The 15101-nt window shown below is 47.5% G+C and overlaps 1 pseudogene; it reads right to left on the bottom strand.

The window, feature by feature from the left end:
- Positions 1-642: 642 nt before the first annotated feature.
- On the bottom strand, positions 643-13542 carry LOC133158333 (high-affinity choline transporter 1-like; annotated as a pseudogene).
- Positions 13543-15101: the final 1559 nt, after the last annotated feature.

Consider the following 15101-nt stretch of genomic DNA (forward strand, 5'->3'; position numbering starts at 1 on the left):
CTCTTGGCACTTATTAGCGGAAGCATCAACATGAGCCAAGAGGACACAACAAGTAGGCGAGTGTCCTTCAAAGAGCCATAACAGCACTTAATATAGCAGCAGCGGGCCTTCCTTTATCTTCAGCGCCAATGTCCACTGAGACTGTTGGGCGGAGCAGCAGCGTAATGCCTGGCATGTTGTCTCCTACACGCACGCCATTGATCGCACCACATGCCCTATGTGCTGTCACCAAGATCGAGGGGAGGGGTGCGAGTATGTTTGCACGTGCATGTGTGTGTGTGCGCGTGTGTTTCTCTGGGAGGTCTTGCAACAGGTGTCGCATGCCTGACGCCCCTAGACAACTGGTTATTTTGGATTTCTTATCAAAGACGTGCCGGGAACAATGGATGGAGCCGCTTGTCTTTATTTAGACTGTGTTGACTACAAGCGAGAGAGAGACAGAGAGACAGCGAAAGAGTTGTGGTAGTCGATTAGAAATGGTGATCACGATTAATTGCATGATTTCCATAGTTAACTGATGATCACTCGCAAATTCATGACGGCATATAATGGTGTTCTAAACGCTTAAGGGATAATGATTATGATTGATTACTTTGTCTCAATAAACCAGTTCTTGCCTTAATGACGACACACCTCGTCAAAGAGGGTTAACAAAGGGTTTAATGACAAACCATTCACACTTGGTTGCATAGGCAGGCAGATTTTTTGTTATTTTTGTACAATTAAGTGCTCGTGCTTGAGAGCCCTTCTCAATCGGTCACGATACAATCAGCTGTTAACAATCACCTATTTGTCTAAGAAGCTAAAATACAATAAAAGGAAAGAAAGAAAACAAAACATTTCCAGCATTTTGTTTTTACTGGCAAATGTTTTGAAATCGGCTGGTGGCAAAGTCACTTGACCCTGAACACATTCACGTCCATTTCGGAAACAGTGCCTCTCTCTGTCCGTACCTGGAAGTGTCAATGCTGCATAAAATTGCAGAGGATGCTGAGCTCTTAAAACAGAGAGCATAGCTGTCGTTTTTTTCCCTGTGTACACCCTTCAGTATACACGCTAAAAATAAAATAAAATACAGTTATCCCCCGTATATTCGTGGTTCATTACATGGAATTACCTGTTTGCATTTTCTTCCTTTTACATGTTGTGAAATATTGCCACAAGACGCTGCATAAACCCTGTCTACATAGGAATTACCGTTTTTTTCCATGTATAATGCGCCCCCATGTATAATACGCACCCTAAAAATGGCATGTCGATGCTGGAAAAAAGCCTGTACCCATGTATAATACGCACCCAAATTTGGACTTTTTTTGTTTTTGTTTTTTTAAAGTCCCAATGATCGTCACACACGCATCTGAGTATGGTGAAAATTGTCCTCTGCATTTGACCCATCTCCGTGTGACCCATCTCCATTTTTATAGTCTTTGGTATGACCCGGCCGGGTTACTTAAGTCCGTAAACGTAAAATTATTTCAGAAAAAAGATCATCTTTGGGAACAACCGGATGTTATTCTGCCGGTCAGTATCACTGCGCATGCAGTAGCAAACTCAATAGCGAATAAATATGTGAGACTCTCAACGGGATCACCAATATTTGAGTGATGTTCCAGTTATTTATCACAATTAGTTTACCAAGTCTGTGTTTTGAGTTCCTCCAATAAACCCTGGTCCAAGCTGCACTTGATCGCCCCACTCCTTTCCAACACTCCATCCGTGACAAGATTTTCTTCAAAAATTGTTGTACCATGATTTTCTTCTCAAAAAAAAAAAAATAATAATTGTACCCATGTACAATGCGCACCCCAGATTTTAGGACAATAATTTAGTTAAATTTTGCGCATTATACATGGAAAAAAACGGTAGTGTGAAAGAAGTATGTATAAGTATTGATGTGTTCTATCTGGACTGGCGAACAGTTTAGAGAGGCCAGTGGGCTATTTTTCCCCAAATTAAATGTTTTGGTATTTTAAGACCAAATTGGACAGCGGGCTATTTTTTTCCCCAAAAACATTTTTTTGGTATCGTGAAACCAACTTGGACCATCACGATCGAAGGGTGGGGTGGGAGACTGTTGACGCACACCAGCACATTGAGTAATTTCATCTACGGATGCGCTGCAATAGAGAACTGCCAAGGTTTTACACTGTGCTGCTTTCACAAAACCATAAAAACGATTGTCAAGGAAGAGGCAGGTTGTGAGAGAGTAACTCGGCGAGTATAGAGGAGCGAGAGTGGGGTTATTTTGAACCAACGCTTCAGCCACTTCCTTGTGAGTGGATCCGCTGTGCAATGTACACCACTCCCAAGCATTTTGGCGAGAGAGGTGGGCAAGTTAGGCTATTTTTTGAAAGACACTTGAAGGTAAAGCTGGAATAAGAACAAAGCCGAGTTCATCGTCTGAGGTTAAGCTTTGCTGTTTGACTATTGAGCGTTCCGCTTGCTACATGCGCAACGTCACGTGATCAAACCTGGACTAATGGCTGCCTTAACTGTTGTAAGAACGGGTGAACTCCTTCTTTTGCAGGGACTAGAGCGGCCCTCGGGACGGCAACTCGGGCCGGCGAGCAAGGCCCTTAAGAAACAACGTTTATTTTTCATTTGCGGCTTTTCGATTGGAAAGAAGGAAGGCTTGACAACTTGGTGCTCACAGTGGGCCACGAATAGCGGGGAATGACTGTATCCTACAACTAAACCTGCATACGATCGGGTACGGTGGCGGTTGGACCTGAGTCGTGCTTTCTAGAAAGTGGATTCCAGCATGGGTTCGCACACTTCCTTGCTTTCATTTTGTTCCTTCACATCGTCGTCGTCGTCTTTGATGTCGTACTTGGATCCATCAGGCGTCTCGGCCGAGTCCCGCGTCAGCACTTGGAAAAAGTCCCACCTCTTGGGGATCACGCCTTTGTGAAAAAGCAGTGAGGCCAGGAACGAGAAGGACAAAATGGACGCCACTGCCGCCAGCATGCAGATGGTGCGGATGGGCCAGCTCTGCACATAGACGCCGTCCACCAGTGCACCGCCAGGGAAGCGCAGCGCTGGCGGGAGGCCCAGCACGGGCTCACCGCACAGGACCCGGAGGAGAGTCCCGCTTAGGCAACCCAGGATAGCCCCATAGCCGTTGGACACAGCAAAGAAGAGGACGCACACCAGCTGCGGCAACATGAGCGTGTAGGTCAGGTCCGAACGCAGCATCCAGATCATCAGCACGCTGTTGTCCAGGAAGGTCAGCGACGTCCCTGCCAGGCCCACCACCACCACAGATGCGCGGATCACCCATTGGAGCTCTTGCTCGGAAGCCTGGAGGATCCACCAAAGGCAAAGTGTCATTCAGCCACTTCTTACATTTGTGTTTGCAAAGCCAGTGGCATCTATTTGGACAAATGTGATTTTTTTTCTTTTTTTTTATAGAAGAGCAACAAATTTAAGATTGTGTCAAGGCAAGCTTTTTTCTGGACTAACACACCAACATCAAATTTTTGGATGAAGAGCAACGACTCATATCGTTGACGCTCAAGCTGGTTGTTGTTTGTTTCAATGAACCAATTTTGGAAAAGGAATGCTAGGTGTGGCACAGATTATTGGCCTAGAAGGAAGCCCCCTTTGCTTCTTACTTGAGTCCTGAGGATGTTCTTGTAGATGTTGGAGGTGAAGATGGAGGCGGCGGAAAGCAGGGCAGAGTCGGTGGATGACATGACGGCGGCTGCCACAGCTCCGATGCCCACGATAGAGATGTATTGAGGGGTGAGGTGCTGCAACACAATGGGCAGCACCAGGCCTGTCTGACCTCGCTCGAACGGGGACGGAGAACCGTAAGTGGTCATGTTCCAGTCTGGGGGGGGGGGGGGGGAGTGGGGGGGGGGCGGGTGAGTGGGGGTTGGGGGGGACAAAAGATTGTTTTCAAAATTATTTAGTCACATTTCGGTGATGACGGGTCGGTCACATTCTCTTTTTTGCTTTTATTCAACACGCCTGGCCTGGGCACTTTTTGTCCATACTTCTGGGACGCTCACCATGCACAAGCTGGAACCGTGCACACATTTGGCTGGGAACCGCCCAGATTTGGCAGGATTTGCCCACATTTGACAGGGAACACCCACATTTGACAGGGAACGCCTTCATTACCTGCCCTGTGGCTGCGTGTGGCAAACCTTTCGAATTCACACATATGGGAGAACACGGCCCTAACTTCCTTGAAACGGGCTTTCTGCTTTCGTACCTGTGGAGGCGGCGGCTGCGCCCAGCAAGATGGGAGGAATCCCCAGAGTGGGGACGATGAAGGCAGCGGCAAAACAGGTAATCTTGGCCGTGGTGGAAGAGGCAGCAGACAAAGTCCTCTGGTGGAAGTTCTGAAGGCCAAGGTTGCCCAAACCCTTGACAGGAAGACACAAGAACAAGTCAAGGCACACACATATGGAATAGATGAACACCGCGATGCCTTAAGATAGAAGTCATACCACAAGAATTTTCCGAGGTCAAATTTTATTTTCCTTGTGAGCAAAAAGTCAAGGTTCAAGCTGTAATGGTGACCGTAAACTCAACTCAAGCATCGGTCTAGCAAATAACATTTGACAATATTGTTCAAAAACACACTAAAGCTCTTTAATTGCACTCTTTCAAAGGGAAAGCACCCAAAACACAATTAGGAAAGCTTGCTTAGCTGAATGTTAAAAGACAATGTCACCCGTCATAGACGAGCTAACAACCTGGATCTACGCGGTGGCGTGTCAGTGCTTTCAGCAATTGAGATTTGTACACAAATGCCATCGCAACACACAAATACAGACAATATCACGTAGAAAACAACTATTATGGGATCTTACTGCCGACTTAGGGTATTTGTGCAACTCTTTTTGCGACGTGAGGATACTGCCCCCTGATGGCCAATGTACATCTGCTATCCACACATACAGTGGGGCAAAAAAGTATTTAGTCAGCTACCAATTGTGCAAGTTTGCCCACTTACAAGATGAGAGATGGCTGTAATTTTCATCATAGGTACACTTCAACTATGAGACATAAATTTAAAAAAATCCAGAAAATCGCATTGTCTGGTTTTTAAATAATTTATTTGCAAATTATAGTGGAAAATAAGTATTTTGTCAGTAATGGCGTCGATCTGGGGCTCCACGCAAGATCTCACCCAGTAGGGACAAAATGATCACAAGAACAGTGAACAAAAATCTCAGGAAAACACAGAGAGAGTGAATGACCTGCAGAGAGCTGGGACCAAAGTAACAAAGACTACCATCAGTAATACACTACGCCACCAGGCACTCAAATCCTGGAGTGCCAGATGAGTTCCCCTGCTTAAGACAGTACATGTCCAGGTTCATCTGAAGTTTGCTAAAGAGCATTTGGATGATACAGGAGAGGATCGGGAGAATATGTAATATCAAACTTCAGATAGGCCTGGACATGTACTGGCTTAAGCATGTCTCTCAAGTGTACCTATGATGAAAATAACAGGCATCTATCATCTTTCAAGTGGGAGAATTTGCACAATTGGTGGCTGACTAAATACTTTTCTACCCCACTCTAAGCACCCGTTTCAGTAATATATAAAGGTGAACATTATTTCTCTCTTTTCTCACCAGGATTAAGAAGTTGTCGATCCATTGCCACACTCGGTCTTCCTCCAGCGTCCCCACCCACGGCGGCTGGAAGGTGTAGTTGTACGCTGTCTGGGTGATGTCCGTCACAGCGGGGCTCATCAGCGCGAACGGAACGCACATCCACTGCAGGGGGGGGGGGGGGGGGGGGGGGGGGGTTGGGGGGGTTCAACAACAACCGCACGTTGGGCATACTGCTGCTCAACGTTACGCGGGAGGCTGCGAGGTTGCAACTACAGGTACAGCCTTCCCCAAATGTTGGACACCTTCAGGGATCTCGGGATTAGATCGACAGCTCGAGCGAGAGTAGTGACTACTCGACCGGCACGAATATCAGCAAGTGGAGACAAAACCAAAAGAGTGCCAGTTGCGGGAAAAAGAAGAAGCAGCACTGACCAGGCTGATGAAGATAAGCACCAGCTGGATAATGTCGGTGTAGGCCACTGAGTAGAGTCCACCCAGCAGCGTGTAGGTGATGGCCACGGCGGCCGAGATCCAGATGCTGACCGTGTACGACAGATCCAGGATCACGCTCATGGTCACGCCTGGTGCACACACATTTGACCACACCTTAGCTCATTTGTGGCCATTTTCTGGCCATGTACCATACTTCCCGGACTATAAATTGCAGTTCTTTTTCATAGTTTGGCCGGGGGGTGCGATTTATACTCAGGAGCGACTTATGTGTGGAATTATTCTGACGATGAGTGTGACGTAAGCGACATAGAAGAGGAAGCGCTGCATCTTCTACTTCCGGAATTAGTGGAGTTGTTTAAAAGTGATACCAAGGATGAAGATTTTATTGGATTTAGTGATTTGGCGTGACACGGATGGTTTGGTAAACTTGTTAGCACGTTATTTACGCTATAGTTCTCTGAATAACTCTTAATATGTTACGTGAGGCACGTTCTCAGTTCATTGTTTGTGTCATGTAACGTTAGCATACCGTGCTGTTCAGTCTGTTGCCTATTCTATTTTTATTTTAAATTGCCTTTCAAGATGACGTGTCTGTTCTTGGTGTTGGATTTTATCAAGTATATTCCCCCCCAAAATGCGATTTATACTTCAGTGTGACTTAAATATGTCATTTTATGGCAATATATACATTTTATGGCTGGTGCGACTCATACTCTGGAGCAACTTGTAGTCCTGAAAATACGGTACACAGACACACACACGCGCACACACAGGCTGAGAAAAAAAGGGGAAAAACAAAGAAAGCAAAGCAAAGAGTGTTGAGTCTTGGGTTGGAATCTTCATTTTAGTCAAGGGGATTCAATCCTGTTCATCATGACGAGTACAAAGACGTAGCTTGCACGACTTTCAAACCAAAGGGGAGGATTGGATGCAAGCAGGAGGATACTGCCAATACGTTGCAAGAGCTTTCATCGGAAGTGACAAAAGCAGACAAAGTTAGGGTTAACAGATTATTTTGATCGTATGATAATGTTGGAATGTTGACTAGAATCATTAACTTTGTTACAACTTTCCACCTTCCCTTGACGCGTTGAAACTTTCCACATTCCCTTGAGTTGTTGAAACTTCCCAAGGTTGTGCAAATCTTCTTGCTTAGCTTGTTGTCTAAAGATGCTCCATTAGTATCTGTTTCCACATCCTTGTAAAACAAACCGCTAAGACCCTCGGCACTGATTAACCAGTTTGCAGAGGTGACCCCTGAAACCAGTACACTCTCATCCCCACCCTGCTTTCTCTCAATAAATAGTCTCTAGAAAGAGGAGAAATTCCGACTGCTTTCAAGCACCTCTGTACCACACAGGGTGCTGATGGCTTTCTCCGCTTGCAAGTGTAAAATGGCCAAACTGTCTCACGCGTGGTTCCTGCAAAGACGTTAGAGTGGGCAAAACTCTATCGTCTCCAATTTGGAATTTCTTTGCATTAGCTCAGCTATAATGGATGAAAACAAATAGGTAGGGAACTTGATGACCACAAACGGGCCGCGTTTGGGCTGAAGCAACAACAGCGGCGAGCGGGCGGTGTTCTCACGTTCCTGACAATGAACGAATGGTGAGAAGACAGCAAGCATAACAAGGAGTTGCGGTGTCACAGTCGGCTAGCTGAGCACAATAACAGATCCCATGTCCTCCTCCACAGGATGTTGACGGTTGTGTTGCAAAGTGAGCGCAAATGTCCTATTTTGGCAAAACACAAAGCTTTCACAGAAGACTAGACAAATGGAAGACTGATTAGTGTAAGGCTGAAAATACAAGGATTTGGGCATTTTGAAGTTCAAAGAGACTCTAAACGATGAATTGATTGACTCCATAATCAACTAAAGTCAAACCTCTACATATGATTGCTTAAACATTCAAATCTTTTAACATACGATGTGAAATTTGAGCAACATCCAAAGTAATTCCCAACATGGGACGTCATCATGGTTAGCCCGCTTGACGGCGGCACGTTGGGATTACGACAGTTAGCGTCCGGTAGTAGTGGTGAAAAAAGAAAGAAGGTGATGATTGTCTTACAATTGAAACAAGAAATCATAAGAAAACATGAGCGCGGTTTGCGTGAGTGATATTGCAAAACAATATGGCCGGAAGATGTCAACAATTTCAACAATCAAGCGACGGCGATTAAGCAGAAGGAAGCCCTCAAGCCATCCAAGGGGATCATCTCTAAACGTCGCAGGCCTACCCTGGAAGAGGTGGCATGGCTTACTTTAAAAAATCTGCAAAGCGGTTGAGTGATGGTGAGGAGGAAAGAAAAGAAAGCCTAAATTGAATGGAAGTGAAGGTGAAGATAGAGTTAAAAAGAAAATGTAAAAACATATACAAAAAACAAATAAGCTAAGTTAATTTTAAGTTAACGTTATGCAAGTTGGATAAAAAAAAATTATTGAATTGTTGGGCTTGGAGATTGACTCTTTTTTGTTTGTTTTAAACAAAAGGAAAAGTGCACATTGGACAGCCAGAGAGTCACAGCCGCAATCCGTCTGGTTCGATGCGGCTGCCCACGGAAAAAGCCGGCGCGAGCTAAAAGTGGCCGTTACTTTCACTCGACGGGCCAGCTGCGGCGTGCGGTGGCATCCTTACCTAATCCTATGAGAGTGCCGGTCACCCACATAATCTCAGAGACCAGCGCAGCCATAGAGAGGGCGGCTGTGGCCACTTTGCCGTACTTGATGTGGAAGGGGTCCATCATGGTCACGTACTTGCTGTTGCGCATAGGCTCGGCGAAGAACAGGCCACCTGCGGCGCACATGGGGCAAAAAAGAGAAAGATGACAAAAAAACAACCACCTTGACGTCATTCGGTCTCAAGACGGTCACGGACGGTTGTGTTTGCACCAAAGCATGTTGGCGCAAACAGACAAATGCGGACACTCGCTGGGAAGGATGCGAGCTTGCACTAACGCAGGCCAGCCATTCTCCTACACTTACTTAAGGCAGGCTGTCCTACCTGTTTTTCTGCACGGCTCCCTCCCCGCTGCAAACGGTGAGCTGCTCGGCAACTCCGGAGAAGTTCCAATCGGCTGGCTCGCAGCAGGGAAGGGGAGACGCGCCGGACGACAGGCCGGGCAAGAGTAAGAGGATCAACCATGTGACTTTCACGTGGCCAAGGAATGCGGGCCAATCTGCACACACTCTCGCAGGCTGCTGTCCGAGTGCCTGCTCCGTGTTTGTCCGCCGACGACAAAAGGACGCGCCAGCACAAACGCGCTAGCAAGAGAATCCATGCCAGCGGCACATGCCTCCATTTGAGATCTCAAGCTTTGTACGACACTTGGCGCCTTATTTTCTTTGACAATATTAACGGCCAGGTGGCTGCTCATCGATTGACGAGACACAAGACAATTGTGCCGGCGAGCTGAGCTCAAAGCGAGTGTCTCATTTTTGTTTTTTTCGCATTGGTGACATCAAACTTCCCGTGTTTAAAAATACTAAGTTGTCAGGTTGTAATGTTGCCATGGAACTTTTTGAACTTTCCCTGTCATGGCATTTTTGCCGTGTCCTGGTTCTGACACTGCGCTATTGCTGTAAGAGCTTTCCAGTGTGACCTCGAACGTTATCAGTGGAGCACTTGAAGGTCACAAACAATGAAGAGCTCGCTCACGACAGGGGCAGCGAGCGGGTTTCACTTTGTACTCTTATTTAGGGGCTCTTATTCAACCGCCAAATGTCCTCCACAAAATCGCCGAGTGTGCGCCCACGCATCGGAGCACGGCATTCTGGGGAACACTGCGAACACACGAAATCCATCTCTGAGGGGCCGGCCATTTTGCCACTTCCTGTCGACTGAACATCACATTACAGTCATTCAGCTCTCAGGTCGCAACCAACCACGGCTCAGCTTTCAAGACCGGTGAGCCGTGACCGGTTGTGACGGATAGCATTTGCCATATTCCCCAAATTGACACATCTCCGGCATAACAAATTTAAAACATATTTTTGGCTTTGTTCAGGACTTCTTGGGAAGGACTTTCCACATTTAAAACACGGCTCTTCAGCCTTCACCGGATTTCAACACGAGTGGCAATCTCAAGTTCTATTATTGTGATCACATGCTACTTGCACTCGAGCGTTCTTGGCCCACTTGTGATTTTTCTGAACCCAGGAGGGGTCAGCTTCTGACCTCGTAAACCCTATTTGGACTCCAGCACCGACGCGAATTAAGTGTTCTTAAGGACTCAAATCTGCCTCTTGTGAGGGCCCGAGGAGACTTTCCTTGTTTGGACGTTAGCACTTTTGTTTTTTGGGGACTATTTTTCACCAGGCTGGGACAAAAGGTGGGCCCGGCACCGAGCGAGAGGCGCTGAGGCGCTGCGGCCTGCCCTAAAAAGGAGCGCTGCTCACCGAAGATGAAGCACATGGTCGCCGTGACGGGCATGACGGCCCAGATGAGCCCCATGGACGGGTTGTAGACGGCCTCCGCCGTGCCCACGATGAACCCGCCGCCAACCCACGTGGCTGTCGACAAAAGACACGCGCGTCACATTTCAGCTGAACGCACCATTTTTATCTTTTGGCGTGCGCAATTCTTGACGGGCTCAATGGTTTCGTCGCAGGATGCAAACCCAAGCGGGGCCTTTGCGGATGTGCCCCCCCTCGTAAATGTCAACGTCAAAATACATGCGGCACAAGTTGGTGCAGTGCTTGAAAAACGCTCACAGGGTCATAAAAACAAAAACCAACAAGCTATTGCTTAGAGCCACAGAGCGCAAAACGACGTCAATGCGTACCGAAGACATTCAAGATGCTACATTAGAGGTGCACACAACATGTCTTGGCTATGGTGCATTCAAGGTGGATGGAACATAAATGCATGACACAGCGACGCTAAATTGATGTCAACTAGAATTTATTCTTCCTTTTGGCATAAAACAACCAACTGAGGTCATTCAGTTGTTATACTTTTGCTGAGATGTCAAATGGATGCTCCGACTCAATAAATGTGCACGTTTCAATCATATTTGATATTCTATATAGCTCTAGAGTACCATGGTTATTCAACTGAATGAATAGAAACTGTGTGTGTGTGTCTTGTTGACATCAATGACTCTGCTTTACTCTGAGTGTGTGTGCGTATGCTGCAGGAATGGACAGATGGTGTGAAACGGGTCGAAGGCTTGATGGTGTACGGAAGCCAAAGAGTGACAACCTGTGTGCAGTACTCGCCATCCAACAGCAGAGGCGCCGCCGCCTGCCGAAGCCCGCCAGAATTGTCGGCTGCAGTCTAGTTTGTAAGAGGGGCCGGGGAGAAAGTCGAGCTCGTCGTGCACTCGGCCAATTTGTCCTGCTAATTTTAGGCAACAATTTTGCAAGACGAAGCGAACAAGGTATTTCCGAGTGCTGACCTGTCAACTTTGATCTTGAGTGTCACCGGCCGGGCATGCACCTAAATGCAAATGATTGAAAACTTGTGTTTTTGCGCTCCGAACAGAACCTATTTATGTCCGGCGCTCCTCAACTGGCTTTGAGGCCTGCTCTTTCCCATACTGACTTTTAAACTTCTGTTAACGTCAACCTGAAGGATGTGAAGGAATCATACGCAGATTGAAAGGATTGCTTTTGTGTTTTATGACACAAGTCATTGAACAATTGTGTTTAGCTTTTTTTCAACAAACCTACTCTGTGAGTCAGGTCATAAGAATCTCTTTTCATGTTTTGCACCAAAACTCAACTTGAATTGAACATTGAATACAAACGTTTTATGCAAATTGATCTTAGCTCAACGTAAGAAAATAATAATAATAGAGCTTTCCTGAGATTTGCGTGCCGAACTTCCCAAAAGAAGCAAATGCGTGAGCTCAGTCTGTCTGCTGGAAACAAAAGAGCGTTGGCGTCTTATAAAATAGAGCGGAAGGAAGTCAATGGGATGACCGAATCCAGTTTTGTTCATGGCAGACTTCTCAGCCCGTCACTTTGTTCTGTGCTATTTCCTTGGACTTGTGGCTATTTCACCGGTAGCTTGTCTCGCCTCTGCAACCGTTTGCTCCTGTGGCTTTGCAACGTTTCGCTTGTGCATCTCACATTTGTCCCGATAATGCTGTTGTAAGCGACAAATGAAATTGGTCGTATTCAAGTGAGCTTTGTTGGTTCCTCCGTAGCAAACACTGAATATGCGCTCGGGACATGTCTGGCCCATACGCCTCCGATGTGCAATTTGACATCTTCTTCTTTGTCTCTACACTTGCCATTCAAGACGCGTAATATGTTTTTTCTTCGAAGCGTTACTTTCAAACATTATAATTAACGCTTTTTAATTGGAAATTGTCATCATGTCATATGCATCATATATAGTAATGTTCTATCGTTTGACATCATATTTAAAGGGACAGTGATTTTTCTTGGCCATCTCGTGGTAGACTTTAGAAGCACGCACACACGACAAGCCGAGACAGCAACATCTTCAGCAGAGTTTAAGGCAAAATGTCACCACAAACAACTTTGAGTCTTCCCTCAAGTGACAAAGCAAGCGCATTGCATTTGTTACCCACTCTGCCGACATCAATCCAGCAAATTCGTCTCCTTTGGCGAACCGTTAAGGAACGATGGCGGCGAGACGTGGCACCATCCACTACAGCGAGGCGCGACACGGGAATATAATTTGCCATTACTAGACCTACGGGAGTGGCTGATGGTGTAGGGGTACACTTGCTTGTCTTGTGTGCCGACACCATGAGTTCGATTCCCACATACGACGGTGTGAATGTGTGTGACAAATAAATAAATACTAGACCTACATAACAACATGTACATATGTGATAGCACTTCTTTTGCACATAATGAATGACTATTGAAAAATCAAACCATTCCACACTGTCACTTTAATGTGTGCACCATATGTAGCACGATTACGTCCAATCTCAAACACTTTCTACTTGTACGCGTGATATTCTATGCGCTTCTAATGTAGCTCAATTACGTCATATGTACCATTTGAACATACAAGCGCTTGTAACTGTAATGCATCTTATTCTGGACGCACCTGTGTGCATCGTACGACGATATGCAGTCCTCGAACGGCACAAGGAGGGTTGAGTCATCACGTGCGCGAGGTGAAACGGAGGTCGAATTCCGATTCATTTGGCCCCCGTTTTCCAGGCCTACATAAGGCGTCGGGAAGCGCGACGTACGCGTGTGCCACTCGGTTGTAGCCAGTACTCGCCCGTCATGGTGAAGATGCCGACCGCCAGGTTGATGCCGCGGTTGCCGAGCAGCGCCATCTCCGTCTGGTCTCCGCGGCCCTTCTTGGCCTCCCGCTTGGACTTGAAGGAGGCCCACACGCCGATGGCCAGCACCAAAAGGTAGAAGAACATCATGACGCTCACGCCGGGGATGTTGAGAGCCATGATGGTTGAGCGGAGCAAGTGGGACGGCGAGGAGGAGGAGGAGAGAAGAAGAAGGAAAGGAGAAGGACGCACCGAGCGAGAGACCGGGCGACAGTGACGGCGGTTGGGCGAACATCCCCTACACTACCCTCCCCTCCCCTCCCCTCCCCTCCGCCGCCGTGCCCGCTGCCTCACGCCGGGCTCGGAGGAGGGAGGGAGGAGCGACGGAGGGGACGGGGTGTGGGCACGAGTCTACCCTCCTCCGGCCTCCGCGCGGCCAATCGGAAGCCGGGCCGGGCTGGCCGGGTCGAGTACGTCACGACTGGATTTCGGTTCGTTGACTTTGTCCTGTGCGAGCCGCTCCGAGGTGACGATTTGCTGCAATGTGCTGACGCAGAGCCCAGACACCATACTGGAATACACCAGGAAGGACAAGGGAAGGGGGGGGGGGGGGGGGGTGTTAGAAGACTCCAGGGACAGAGAAGGGGCGCTGCCCCTTCCCTCCCTGGATACAACGCACATTAGCTAATCAATATAGCACATGGATAGGCAGCTTCATGACTTAATGGGGCTTCTTCCTTGATGAAAAGACTCCATCACATATTGCCATGAACTCAAGTGTAGTGGCCACTCGCGAGAGGGAACCACAGAATCAAATCAAACATACGCCTCATTCAGGAAATGGTTTTACTACATGGTCTTGTTGTTCATGCCACCTGACCAGCGTGTTGGGGACAGTTGCTCTAGGTGAGAACCAAAGGCACAAGAAACATTCATGTGGCTAAGAAAAAAACGGAACATTCATTGGGTGGGGTTGCAGCAGGGGTGTGCAAAGAGGGGCGTTGAGCAGGTAGCGGCCCCCTCACATCCCCTCCCACCACTACTCAACCAATTTGTAAAGGGCAGCAAAATGACTTGAGCCGTGCAGAGCAACGGACGGCTGTTCATCAAACACTGAAATTTTCTGTCAGACGTCGGTGGTGGTGGTGGTGGTGGTGGTGGTGGGGGGGGGGGGTTGCTGGAAAGACACCCCAAAAAGCCCAACTGGATTGTGCATTAGCCAATCGATATGCAGGAAGCTTTCTGACTCACGGGGCTTCTTACTGGATGAGCAAATTGCAATGTCATCCAGTGAAACAGTCGACAAACGAGGAACAACGCAACACAAATAAAACATACGTTTAAATGAGTGTAGTTTTCTTTTCAAACTCGGTCTTTTTTTCGTTGTAGGTGAAATGTCTTCTGGGTATCGAGTCTTCGTCACCGCCGCCCCCTCACCGCCGCCGGTTAGCCTGTGCAGCCTTAGAGCGCTCCCATGGTGTTTCCACTAACAACAGTAAAAAAGGCCGTCGTGCTCGCGGTGGCCTCCAGCATCCCCGCGGAGACTCGGACAATGTCTGCCAGCTCGCGGGAAATATAGTGGCGAAGCGCTGGGGATGGGGTAGGGGGAGAAGGTATGTAAGGTTGCGGGGGTGGGGGGTTAAAGAAGCTTGAACACTCCAGCAAGAGGATGAGCTCTTCATGAAAGCTACGCAAGCTGTCGGCGTCAACTAACATTGGCACATGGGGGGAAAAACATTGTTGGGTCTCTGCTGAGACATTTTTTCAAAATGGCACAATAAAGCTGACACAATATGGATTTTTTTATTGTTTTGCTTGACCCCTGTGCTATAAGAGCGAGCACCTGTGCTCCCT

This window comes from Syngnathus typhle, linkage group LG8, assembly GCF_033458585.1.
Source record: "Syngnathus typhle isolate RoL2023-S1 ecotype Sweden linkage group LG8, RoL_Styp_1.0, whole genome shotgun sequence".
Lineage (NCBI taxonomy): Eukaryota > Metazoa > Chordata > Actinopteri > Syngnathiformes > Syngnathidae > Syngnathus > Syngnathus typhle.